Source organism: Heterodontus francisci, unplaced genomic scaffold (genome assembly GCF_036365525.1).
Source record: "Heterodontus francisci isolate sHetFra1 unplaced genomic scaffold, sHetFra1.hap1 HAP1_SCAFFOLD_59, whole genome shotgun sequence".
In the NCBI taxonomy this organism is placed as follows: Eukaryota; Metazoa; Chordata; class Chondrichthyes; order Heterodontiformes; family Heterodontidae; genus Heterodontus; species Heterodontus francisci.
Genome location: NW_027140758.1, coordinates 881,633 through 895,561, shown reverse-complemented (window position 1 = coordinate 895,561; position 13,929 = coordinate 881,633). Strand labels below are relative to the sequence as shown.

Here is a 13,929-nt window from a genome sequence, read left to right as displayed (position 1 = left end):
CTAATAGGCCCGACTCAACCTCTTACTACCCACTTATCATTTACATGCTGCTCGAAGATGTTTGGGTTTCCTTTCATGTTGACTGCCAGTCTATTCTCATAGAAATAGAGAATAAGCAAATATAGAAGATGTAAGTATTTCCCATCCTTGATGAGGTGGAACTTTCTTATGTTGTGGGTGGTAATGACTTGGCCCACGAGTGTGGTGGAAGCAGAGACAATCAATGATTTGAAAAGGAAATTAGATGGATACTTGAAGGAAAGAAACTTGCAGGAGGAAAGGGATCGAGCTGGTGAGTGGAACTGACTAGATTGCTCCGGGAAGAGCCAGCATGGACGTGATAGGCCAAACGACCACCTTCTAAATTGTAAATGACTCTGTGTTGTTTCTCAAATTCAATCCACTGGTGCTTGGTAAATAATTTCAAAGTAAATTGTGCAACTGGAAACTCAGAACCAAGGCAAGGGACGCATAAGGAAGCGAAATTGCTGAAATTCGGGATTGAACCAGGAACCTTTAGATCTTCAATCTAATGTTCTCCCAACTGAGCTATTTCAGCACTACATTAACAGTGGCTTGGAGTCCTTGTTTTGGAAGAAAATACATACATTCAAGTTTTCCAAAAAATTAAAGAACAAAACATGTGAGTAATATTCCCCATTGCTTTCTCAGTACTGATGGATTGTGAAGCGGGAGACAGCCAGAAGTGCCACTGAGCCGCACAGACCCCGAGCTGAGAATGAAATGAGATCAAATTCAATCTTTCATAGTGAGATGCTGCTGAGAGGTAAGAGTCCTGAATCAAAGCGAGACTTGCTCATTTCAAACACTCCCTGTACTCTCTGCTCATGAAGCCTGAAAAAAGGGAAAAACAGAATGGCACTCAAACTCACAACCCTGCCATTAAAAGTCTCATATTCGACTGACAGAACTGTCACTTCTACTCGGTCTCTTATTGGATGGATGCAACTCCAACGCAGGGATGGCATTCAAATCCTCCCATGGGTCCACATGTCAGACTGAGTTCCATGTTGTAGACTCAAGCAAAGGAAATCTGCTCACTTCCAAAACTATCAGCGAATTGAAGCTGATTACAATCAACATCATCAGAGGTCAGAACTACCTGGTGAAAGAAAACACCCTGAAGAAGGATCCACAATTATTCAAAGGCATCGACAAAGTGAAAAACAGGAAAATCGATGAGTCAATGCAAGCCAAACAACAGAAACACTGAAGAATTCCATTCCATTCCAGTCCTGTTGTTTTTGGAGTCAGGTCACAATTGCAGCAACAACTTTATCTTCCCAGTTGGCTATCTGTACCTTTAGTTAATTGCAATTTTGTCGACAAGCTCTTTGAATCCAGTTGTCTTGTCCTCAAGCCAGCTCCGTATGGAAGTCAATTCCACCTTCTGCAAGGCTGAAACCAATAGATAACCTTAATCTAAAAATGCCAGCAGACCAGGGCTCGTCTGGGATTTGAATCGAGGATCTCCCGCATGTTAATTAACCAAACTCCCGAAGCGCGAATCATACCCCTAAACCAACGAGCCACTGACAAGTCAGGCTTTATTAGCTGCTGTGGAATTTCAGTGCAACCCCCCAGCCAATCATCCATTTTTTTTCAGATCAAAGCAACATCCTGCAAATGCTGAAATAAAAACAGAAAGTGCTGGAAATGTTCAGCAGCTCTGGCAGCATCTATGCTGTGAGAAACACAGTTAACGTTTCAGGGCACTCACCTTTTGTTTCAGCCATCCTTTCAGAATGCTTCTGTCCATCCAATCTCACTTTCTATTCTATCCACATTCTAACCATTCACTACGTTACCACATTTTTCATGAATTCCTCATTTCTTTTATTAATGACAATTTTGTATTTATGGCCTTTGTTTCAGACACCACCACAAGTGGAATCATGTCTCCATCTACCCAATCAAACCACTTTGCTGTATCCTCACATTGCAATGTTTCTTCAACCCTGACAGACTGTGGAGTTTCTGCTACTTGATTGCAGTTCTTGCTTCCCGCCAGTAGATGTCACCTCACTCCAATACAGTGAAGTTTACAAATCTGAGAGAGACAGAACAGGAAATAATTGTTCACATTAAAGTGAATGTGTGGGATTTAGAAATACTAGGAGTGGAGACGAGTTATTATTGCACTCTGCTACAACATATTTTATAATGGACTCCAGCATTTTCCCCACGACTGATGTCAGGCTTCTTTTGGGCCTCCTTACCTCGAGAGACAATGGATACGCGCCTGGAGGTGGTCAGTGGTTTGTGAAGCAGCGCCTGGAGTGGCTATAAAGGCCAATTCTGGAGTGACAGGCTCTTCCACAGGTGCTGCAGAGAAATTTGTTTGTCGGGGCTGTTGCACAGTTGGCTCTCCCCTTGCGCCTCTGTCTTTTTTCCTGCCAACTACTAAGTCTCTTCGACTCGCCACAATTTAGCCCTGTCTTTATGGCTGCCCGCCAGCTCTGGTGAATGCTGGCAATTGACTCCCACGACTTGTGATCAATGTCACACGATTTCATGTCGCGTTTGCAGACATCTTTATAGCGGAGACATGAACGGCCGGTGGGTCTGATACCAGTGGCGAGCTCGCTGTACAATGTGTCTTTGGGGATCCTGCCATCTTCCATGCGGCTAACAGGGCCAAGCCATCTCAGGTGCCGCTGACTCAGTAGTGTGTATAAGCTGGGGGTGTTGGCTGCTTCAAGGACTTCTGTGTTGGAGATCTAGTCCTGCCACCTGATGCCAAGTATTCTCCGAAGGCAGCGAAGATGGAATGAATTGAGACGTCGCTCTTGGCTGGCATACGTTGTCCAGGCCTCGCTAACCGGTATATAATTCGCTGTTTTCTTTCTGCCTCTTTTTTTAAATAGTGGAGTTACATTAACTACCGTCCAATCCATTGGAACTGTTCCAGATTCGATAGAATGTTGAAAAAAGACCAGAAATGCATCTGCTATTTCAAGGGCCACTTCCTTAAGTACTCTGGGATGTAGATTATCAGGCCCTGGGGATTTATCGGCCTTCAATCCCATCAATTTCCCAAACATTCCCTACTAATACTGATTTCATACAGTTCCTCCTTCTCACTAGACCCAATGTTCCCCAACATTTCTGGGAGATAATTTGTATCCTCCTTTGTGCAGACAGATCCAAAGTATGTATTTAATAGGTCTGCCATTTCTTTGTTCCCCATTATAAATTCCCCCGTTTCTGACTGTAAGGGGCCCACATTTGTCTTCACTAATCTTTTTCTCGACACATATCTATAGAAGCTTTTACAGTCAGTTTTTATGTTCTCTGCTAGCTTACTGTCATACTCTATTTCCCCCTTCTTAATCAATCCTTTTGTCCTCCTCTGCTAAATTCCAAACTGCTCCCAATCTTCAGGTTTGCTGCTTGTTCTGGCCATTTTATATTTCTCCTCCTTGGATCTAATACTTTCCTTAATTTCTTTTGTAAGCCACAGTTGAGCCACCCTTCCTGTTTTACTTTTGCACAGACAGGAATGAACAATTGTTGTAATTAATCCATGCGCTCTTTAAATGCTAGCCATTGCCTATCCACTGTCAACCCTTTAAGTAACATTCCCCAATCTATCATAGCCAACTCGCGCCTCATACCTTCATAGTTTCCTTTGTTTAGATTCAGGACCCGAGTCTCGGAATCAACTCTCTCACTCTCCATCTTAATGAAGAATTTTATCATATTATGGGCGCACTTCCCCAAGGGACCCCACACAACAAGATTGTTAACTAATCCTTTCTCATTACACAATACCCAGTCCAGGATGGCCTGTTCTCTGGAGTTGCTTTAAATCTCTATCAATTCTCCACTCAATCTCCTTTGAGAAAGGCAGAATAATCCTAGCTTTTCCAACCTAACCTTGTAACTAAAATCCCCCATCCCTTGATCCATTCTGGTAAATCGCCTCTGCGTCATCTCAAGGACCCTCACATTCTTTCTAAAGTCTGCTGAGCAGAACTGGAAGCAACACTCCAATTGGGGCCTAACCAGAATTTTATAATGGTTCAGCATAACTTTCCTGCTTTTGTATTCAATGCCTCTATTTATAAAGCCCAAGATCCCATATGCTTTGCGAACCACTCTCGCAATATGTCTTGCCACCTTCAAAGATTGATGCACATGAACCCCAAGTCCCTCTATTCCAGCACACTCTTTAGAACTGTGCCATTAAGTATATATTGCCTCTCCCTATTCCTTATGCCAAAATACATCACCTCACACTTGTCACTATTAAATTCCATCTGCCACCTGTCTGCCCATTCTGCGAGCCCATCACTGTCCTGTTGCAGGCAGTTCATATCATCCTCACTGTTTGCCGCTCCTCCAAGTTTGGTGTCATCGGCATATTTTGAGATTCTACTCTGTATTCCAAGATCCAAGTCAATTACCTTGAGCAAAAAAAGCAGTGGTTCTAGCACTGACCCTTGGGGAACACCACTGTCGACTATCCTCCAGTCTGACAAATAACCATTTAATAAGACTCGCTGTTTTCTGTCCTTAAACCAATTTTCTATCCAATTGGACACTGACCCTCCTATACCACGAACCTCAATTTTGTTAACCGCCCTTTTATGTGGTACCTTGTCAAACGTTTCCTTAAAATCCATATAAACAACATCCACTGCATTCCCTTCATCAACCTGCTCTGTTAGTTCATCACAAAATGCTGTTAGATTAGTCAAGCATGAACTTCCATTTATAAATCCATGCTCACTATCCTTAATGAACTCAAACCTCTCCAAGTGACTGTTGATTTTTCCCTGTTTATTGTTTCTGTAGCCTTACCCACCGCTGCTGTTAATCTAACTAGCCTGTAGTTACCCGGACTGTCCTTACACTCTTTCTTGAATAAGGGTGTCGCATTTGCCACTGTTTAATCCTCTGGCAACTCCCCCGTATCCAGGGAAGATTGGAAGATTATAGCAAGCCCTTCCGTTCTCTGCATCCGCATTTCCTTTCGCAACCTGGGATGTGAGCCATCCGGACCAGGTGATTTATATTCCCTCAGCTCAGCCAGCCTTTTTAGTACCTCCTTCTCCTAATTTGTACTCTCTCCATTGCCTCTACTCTCTTCACTTCGACTGATATTTTGTCAAATTCCACTTCCTTAGTGATCACTGATACAAAGTACTCATTAAGTAGATTAACATTGCCCTGCACCTCTAAGCTTATATTATCCTTTGTGTCCCTAATAGGCCCGACTCAACCTCTTACTACCCACTTATCATTTACATGCTGCTCGAAGATTTTTGGGTTTCCTTTCATGTTGACTGTCAGTCTATTCTCATAGAAATAGAGAATAAGCAAATATAGAAGATATAAGTATTTCCCATCCTTGATGAGGTGGAATTTTTTATGCTGTGGGTAGTGATGACTTGGCCCACGAGTGTGGTGGAAGCAGAGACAATCAATGATTTGAAAAGGAAATTGGATGGATACTTGAAGGAAAGAAACTTGCAGGAGGAAAGGGATCGAGCTGGAGAGTAGAACTGACAAGATTGCTCCGGGGAGAGCCAGCATGGACGTGATAGGCCAAATGACCACCTTCTGTGCTGTAAATGACTCTGTGTTCTTTCTCAAATTCAATCCACTGGTGCTTGGTAAATAATTTCAAAGTAAATTGTGCAACTGGAAAATCAGAACCAAGGCAAGGGACGCATAAGGAAGTAAAATTGCAGAAACCTGGGATTGAACCAGGAACCTTTAGATTTTCAGTCTAACGCTCCCCCAACTGAGCTATTTCAGCCCTACATTAACAGTGGCTTGGTGTCCTTGTTTTGGAAGAAAATACATACATTCACGTTTTCCAAAAAATTAAATAACACAACATGTGAGTAATATTCCCCATTGCTTTCTCAGTCCTGATGGATTGTGAAGCGGGAGACAGCCAGAAGTGCCACTGAGCCGCACAGACCCCGAGCTGAGAATGAAATGAGATCAAATTCAATCTTTCATAGTGAGATGCTGCTGAGAGGAAAGAGTCCTGAATCAAAGCAAGACTTGCTCATTTCAAACACTCCCTGTACTCTCTGCTCATGAAGCTTTAAAAAAGGGAAAAACAGAATGGCACTCAAACTCACAACCCTGCCATTAAAAGTCTCATATTCGACTTACAGAACTGTCACTTCTACTCGGTCTCTTATTGGATGGATGCAACTCCAACGCAGGGGTGGCATTCAAATCCTCCCATGGGTCCACATGTCAGACTGAGTTCCATGTTGTAGACTCAAGCAAAGGAAATCTGCTCAGTTCCAGAACTATCAGCGAATTGAAGCTGATTAGATCAACATCATCAGAGGTCAGAACTACCTGGTGAAAGAAGACACCCTGAAGAAGGATCCACAATTATTCAAAGGCATCGACAAAGTGAAAAACAAGGAAATCGATGAGTCAATGCAAGCCAAACAACAGAAACACTGAAGAATTCCATTCCATTCCAGTCCAGAACCCAGTCCTGTTGTTTTTGGAGTCAGGTCACAATTACAGCAACAACTTTCGATTCCCACTTGGCTATCTGTACATTTAGTTAATTGCAATTTTGTCGACAAGCTCTTTGAATCCAGTTGTCTGGTCCTCAAGCCAGCTCCGAATGGAAGTCAATTCCACCTTCTGCAAGGCTGAAACCAATAGATAACCTTAATCTAAAAATGCCAGCAGACCACGGCTCATTTGGGATTTGAACCCAAAATCTCTCGCATGTTAATTAACCATACTCCCTAAGCGAGAATCATACCCCTAGACCAACGAGCCACTGGCAGGTCAGATTTTATTAGCTGCTGTGGAATTTCACTGGAACCCTCCAGCCAATCATCCATTTTTTTCAGATCAAAGCAACATCCTGCAAATGCTGAAATAAAAACAGAAAGTGCTGGAAATGTTCAGCAGCTCTGGCAGCATCTGTGCTGTGAGAAACACAGTTAACGTTTCAGGGCACTCACCTTTTGTTTCAGCCATCCTTTCAGACTGCTTCTGTCCATCCAATCTCACTTTCTATTCTATCCACATTCTCACCATTCACTACGTTACTACATTTTTCATGAATTCCTCATTTCTTTTATTAATGACAATTTATGGCCTTTGCTTCAGACACCACCACAAGTGGAATCATGTCTCCATCAACCCAGTCAAACCACTTCGCTGCATCCTCACATTGCAATGTTTCTTTAACCCTGACAGACTGTGGAGTTTCTGCTGCTTGATTGCAGTTCTTCCTTCCCGCCACTAGATGTCACCTCACTCCAATACAGTGAAGTTCACAAATCTGAGAGAGACACAACAGGAAATAATTGTTCACATTACAGTGAATGTGTGGGATTTAGAAATACTAGGAGTGGAGACGAGTTATTATTGCACTCTGCTATTACATCTTTTATAATGGACTCCAGCATTTTCCCCACGACTGATGTCAGGCTAACCGGTATATAATTCGCTATTTTCTTTCTGCCTCTTTTTTTAAATAGTGGAGTTACATTATCTACCGTCCAATCCATTGGAACTGTTCCAGAGTCGATAGAATTTTGAAAAAAGACCAGAAATGCATCTGCTATTTCAAGGGCCACTTCCTTAAGTACTCTGGGATGTAGATTATCAGGCCCTGGGGATTTATCGGCCTTCAATCCCATCAATTTCCCAAACATTCCCTACTAATACTGATTTCATACAGTTCCTCCTTTTCACTGGACCCTATGTTCCCCAACATTTCTGGGAGATAATTTGTATCGTCCTTTGTGAAGACAAATCCAAAGTATGTATTTAATTGGTCTGCCATTTCTTTGTTCCCCATTATAAATTCCCCCGTTTCTGACTGTAAGGGGCCCACATTTGTCTTCACTAATCTTTTTCTCTACACATATCTATAGAAGCTTTTACAGTCAGTTTTTATGTTCTCTGCTAGCTTACTCTCATACTCTATTTCCCCCTTCTTAATCAATCCTTTTGTCCTCCTCTGCTAAATTCCAAACTGCTCACAATCTTCAGGTTTGCTGCTTGTTCTGGCCATTTTATATTTCTCCTCCTTGGATCTAATACTTCCCTTAATTTCTTTTGTAAGCCACAGTTGAGCCACCCTTCCTGTTTTACTTTTGCACAGACAGGAATGAACAATTGTTGTAATTCATCCATGCGCTCTTTAAATGCTAGCCATTGCCTATCCACTGTCAACCCTTTAAGTAACGTTCCCCAATCTATCATAGCCAACTCCCGCCTCATACCTTCATAGTTTCCTTTGTTTAGATTCAGGACCCGAGCCTCTGAATCAACTCTTTCACTCTCCATCTTAATGAAGAATTTTATCATATTTTGGGCGCACTTCCCCAAGGGACCCCACACAACAAGATTGTTAACTAATCCTTTCTCAATCCACAATACCCAGTCCAGGATGGACTGTTCTCTGGAAGTGTTATACACCTCTATCAATTCTCCACTCAATCTCCTTTGATATAGGCAGAATTACCCTAGCTTTTCCAACCTAACCTTGGAACTAAAATCCCCCATCCCTTGATCCATTCTGGTAAATCGCCTCTGTGTCCTCTCAAGGACCCTCACATTCTTTCTAAAGTCTGCTGAGCAGAACTGGAAGCAACACTCCAATTGGGGCCTAACCAGAGTTTGAAATGGTTCAGCATAACTTCCCTGCTTTTGTACTCAATGCCTCTATTTAAAAAGCCCAATATCCCATATGCTTTGCGAACCACTCTCGCAATATGACTTGCCTCCTTCGAAGATTGATGCACATGAACCCCAAATCCCTCTATTCCAGCACACTCTTTAGAACTGTGCCAAGAAGTATATATTGCCTCTCCCTATTCCTTATGCCAAAATACATCACCTCACACTTGTCACTATTAAATTCCATCTGCCACCTGTCTGCCCATTCTGCTAGCCTATCACTGTCCTGTTGCAGGCAGTTCATATCATCCTCACTGTTTGCCGCTCCTCCGAGTTTGGTGTCATCGGCATATTTTGAGATTCTACTCTGTATTCCAAGATCCAAGTCAATTACCTTGAGTAAAAAAAGCAGTGGTTCGAGCACTGACCCTTGGGGAACACCACTGTCGACTATCCTCCAGTCTGACAAAGAACCATTTAATAAGACTCGCTGTTTTCTGTCCTTAAACCAATTTTCTATCCAATTGGACACTGACCCTCCTATACCACGAACCTCAATTTTGTTAACCGCCCTTTTATGTGGTACCTTGTCAAACGCTTCCTTAAATTCCATATAAGCAACATCCACTGCATTCCCTTCATCAACCTGCTCTGTTAGTTCATCAAAAAAAGCAGTTAGATTAGTCAAGCATGAACTCCCATTTATAAATCCATGCTCACTCTCCTTAATTAACTCGAACCTCTCCAAGTGTCTGTTGATTTTTTACCCTGATTATTCTTTCTAAAACCTTACTGTTAATCTTGCTGTTAATCTAACTAGCCTGTAGTTACCCGGACTGTCCTTACACCCTTTCTTGAATATGGGTGTCGCATTTGCCACTGTTTAATCCTCTGGCACCTTCCCCGTATCCAGGGAAGATTGGAAGATTATAGCAAGCCCTTCCGTTATCTGCATCCGCATTTCCTTTCGCAACCTGGGATGTGAGCCATCCGGACCAGGTGATTTATCTTCCCTAAGCACAGCCAGCCTTTTTAGTACCTCCCTCTCCTAATTTGTACTCTCTCCATTGCCTCTACTTTCTTCACTTCAACTGATATTATGTCAAATTCCACTTCCTCAGTGATCACTGATACAAAGTACTCATTAAGTAGATTAACATTGCCCTGCACCTCTAAGCTTATATTATCCTTTTTGTCCCCAATAGGCCCTACTCAACCTCTTCCTACCTACTTATCATTTACATGCTGCTCGAAGATTTTTGGGTTTCCTTTCATGTTGACTGCCAGTCTATTCTCATAGAAATAGAGAATAAGCAAATATAGAAGATGTAAGTATTTCCCATCCTTGATGAGGTGGAATTTTTTATGTTGTGGGTGGTAATGTCTTGGCCCACGAGTGTGGTGGAAGCAGAGACAATCAATGATTTGAAAAGGAAATTGGATGGATACTTGAAGGAAAGAAACTTACAGGAGGAAAGGGATCGAGCTGGTGAGTAGAACTGACTAGATTGCTCCGGGGAGAGCCAGCATGGACGTGATAGGCCAAATGACCACCTTCTGTGCTGTAAATGACTCTGTGTTGTTTCTCAAATTCAATCCACTGGTGCTTGGTAAATAATTTCAAAGTAAATTGTGCAACTGGAAAATCAGAACCAAGGCAAGGGACGCATAAGGAAGCGAAATTGCTGAAACCCGGGATTGAACCAGGGACCTTTAGATCTTCAGTCTAACGCTCTCCCAAATGAACTATTTCAGCCCTACATTAACAGCAGTTTGGTGTCCTTGTTTTGGAAGAAAATACATACATTCAATTTTTCCAAAAAATTAAAGAACACAACATGTGAGTAATATTCCCCATTGCTTTCTCAGTACTGATGGATTGTGAAGCGGGAGACAGCCAGAAGTGCCACTGAGCCGCACAGACCCCGAGCTGAGAATGAAATGAGATCAAATTCAATCTTTCATTGTGAGATGCTGCTGAGAGGTAAGAGTCCTGAATCAAAGCGAGACTTGCTCATTTCAAACACTCCCTGTACTCTCTGCTCATGAAGCCTGAAAAAAGGGAAAAACAGAATGGCACTCAAACTCACAACCCTGCCATTAAAAGTCTAATATTCGACTGACAGAACTGTCACTTCTACTCGGTCTCTTATTGGATGGATGCAACTCCAACGCAGGGATGGCATTCAAATCCTCCCATGGGTCCACATGTCAGACTGAGTTCCATGTTGTAGACTCAAGCAAAGGAAATCTGCTCACTTCCAAAACTATCAGCGAATTGAAGCTGATTACAATCAACATCATCGGAGGTCAGAACTACCTGGTGAAAGGAGACACTCTGAAGAAGGATACAGAATTATTCAAAGTCATCGACAAAGTGAAAAACAAGAAAATCGATGAGTCAATGCAAGCCAAACAACAGAAACACTGAAGAATTCCATTCCATTCCAGTCCAGAACCCAGTCCTGTTGTTTTTGGAGTCAGGTCACAATTACAGCAACAACTTTATATTCCCACTGGGATATCTGTACATTTAGTTAATTGCAATTTTGTCAACAAGTTCTTTGAATCCAGTTGTCTGGTCCTCAAGCCAGCGCAGTATGGAAGTCAATTCCACCTTCTGCAAGGCTGAAACCAATAGATAACCTTAATCTAAAAATGCCAGCAGACCAGGACTCGTCTGGGTCTTGAACCCGGGATCTCTCGCATGTTAATCCTCCATACTCACTACGCGAGAATCATATACCTAGACAAACGAGCAACTGACAGGTCAGGCTTTATTAGCTGCTGTGGAATTTCACTGGAACCCCCCAACCAATCATCCATTTTTTTTCAGATCAAAGCAACATCCTGCAAATGCTGAAATAAAAACAGAAAGTGCTGGAAATGTTCAGCAGCTCTGGCAGCATCTGTGCTGTGAGAAACACAGTTAACGTTTCAGGGCACTCACCTTTTGTTTCAGCCATCCTTTCAGACTGCTTCTGTCCATCCAATCTCACTTTCCATTCTATCCACATTCAAACCATTCACTACGTTACTACATTTTTCATGAATTCCTCATTTCTTTTATTAATGACAATTTTGTATTTCTGGCCTTTGCTTCAGACACCACCACAAGTGGAATCATGTCTCCATCTACCCAATCAAACCACTTTGCTGTATCCTCACATTGCAATGTTTCTTGAACCCTGACAGACTGTGGAGTTTCTGCTGCTTGATTGCAGTTCTTGCTTCCCGCCAATAGATGTCACCACACTCCAATACAGTGAAGTTTACAAATCTGAGAGAGACACAACAGGAAATAATTGTTCACATTATAGTGAATGTGTGGGATTTAGAAATACTAGGAGTGGAGACGAGTTATTATTGCACTCTGCTATTACATCTTTTATAATGGACTCCAGCATTTTCCCCACGACTGATGTCAGGCTAACCGGTATATAATTCGCTGTTTTCTTTCTGCCTCTTTTTTGAAATAGCGGAGTTACATTAACTACCGTCCAATCCATTGGAACTGTTCCAGAGTCGATAGAATTTTGAAAAAAGTCCAGAAATGCATCTGCTATTTCAAGGGCCACTTCCTTAAGTACTCTGGGATGTAGATTATCAGGCCCTGGGAATTTATCGGCCTTCAATCCCATCAATTTCCCAAACATTCCCTACTAATACTGATTTCATACAGTTCCTCCTTCTCACTAGACCCTATGTTCCCCAACATTTCTGGGAGATAATTTGTATCCTCCTTTGTGAAGACAGATCCAAAGTATGTATTTAATTGGTCTGCCATTTCTTTGTTCCCCATTATAAATTCCCCCGTTTCTGACTGTAAGGGGCCCACATTTGTCTTCACTAATCTTTTTCTCTACACATATCTATAGAAGCTTTTACAGTCAGTTTTTATGTTCTCTGCTAGCTTACTCTCATACTCTATTTCCCCCTTCTTAATCAATCCTTTTGTCCTCCTCTGCTAAATTCCAAACTGCTCACAATCTTCAGGTTTGCTGCTTGTTCTGGCCATTTTATATTTCTCCTCCTTGGATCTAATACTTTCCTTAATTTCTTTTGCAAGCCACAGTTGAGCCACCCTTCCTGTTTTACTTTTGCACAGACAGGAATGAACATTTGTTGTAATTCATCCATGCGCTCTTTAAATGCTAGCCATTGCCTATCCACTGTCAACACTTTAAGTAACATTCCCCAATCTATCATAGCCAACTCCCGCCTCATACCTTCATAGTTTCCTTTGTTTAGATTCAGGACCCGAGTCTCGGAATCAACTCTCTCACTCTCCATCTTAATGAAGAATTTTATCATATTATGGGCGCACTTCCCCAAGGGACCCCACACAACAAGATTGTTAACTAATCCTTTCTCATTACACAATACCCAGTCCAGGATGGCCTGTTCTCTGGAGGTGTTTTACACCTCTATCAATTCTCCACTCAATCTCCTTTGATATAGGCAGAATAATCCTAGCTTTTCCAACCTAACCTTGTAACTAAAATCCCCCATCCCTGGATCCATTCTGGTAAATCGCCTCTGCGTCCTCTCAAGGACCCTCACATTCTTTCTAAAATCTGCTGAGCAGAACTGGAGGCAACACTCCAATTGGGGCCCAACCAGAGTTTTATAATGGTTCAGCATAACTTCCCTGCTTTTGTACTCAATGCCTCTATTATAAAGCCCAAGATCCCATATGCTTTGCGAACCACTCTCGCAATATGACTTGCCACCTTGAAAGATTGATGCACATGAACCCCAAATCCCTCTATTCCAGCACACTCTTTAGAACTGTGCCATTAAGTATATATTGCCTCTCCCTATTCCTTATGCCAAAATACATCACCTCACACTTGTCACTATTAAATTCCATCTGCCACCTGTCTGCCCATTCTGCTAGCCTATCACTGTCCTGTTGCAGGCAGTTCATATCATCCTCACTGTTTGCCGCTCCTCCAAGTTTGGTGTCATCGGCATATTTTGAGATTCTACTCTGTATTCCAAGATCCAAGTCAATTACCTTGAGTGAAAAAAGCAGTGGTTCTAGCACTGACCCTTGGGGAACACCACTGTCGACTATCCTCCAGTCTGACAAAGAACCATTTAATAAGACTCACTGTTTTCTGTCCTTAAACCAATTTTCTATCCAATTGGACACTGACCCTCCTATACCACGAACCTCAATTTTGTTAACGGCCCTTTTATGTGGTACCTTGTCAAACGCTTCCTTAAAATCCATATAAACAACATCCACTGCATTCCCTTCATCAACCTGCTCTG

The 13,929-nt window shown here is 42.3% G+C and overlaps 2 non-coding genes across 2 annotated transcripts; both read right to left on the bottom strand.

Annotated features, from left to right (window-relative positions):
• Positions 1–5,715: 5,715 nt before the first annotated feature.
• On the bottom strand, positions 5,716–5,788 carry trnaf-gaa (transfer RNA phenylalanine (anticodon GAA)). The gene has a single exon. It is a non-coding gene; the product is annotated as a tRNA-Phe (tRNA).
• A 4,544-nt stretch (positions 5,789–10,332) lies between these two features.
• On the bottom strand, positions 10,333–10,405 carry trnaf-gaa (transfer RNA phenylalanine (anticodon GAA)). The gene has a single exon. It is a non-coding gene; the product is annotated as a tRNA-Phe (tRNA).
• Positions 10,406–13,929: the final 3,524 nt, after the last annotated feature.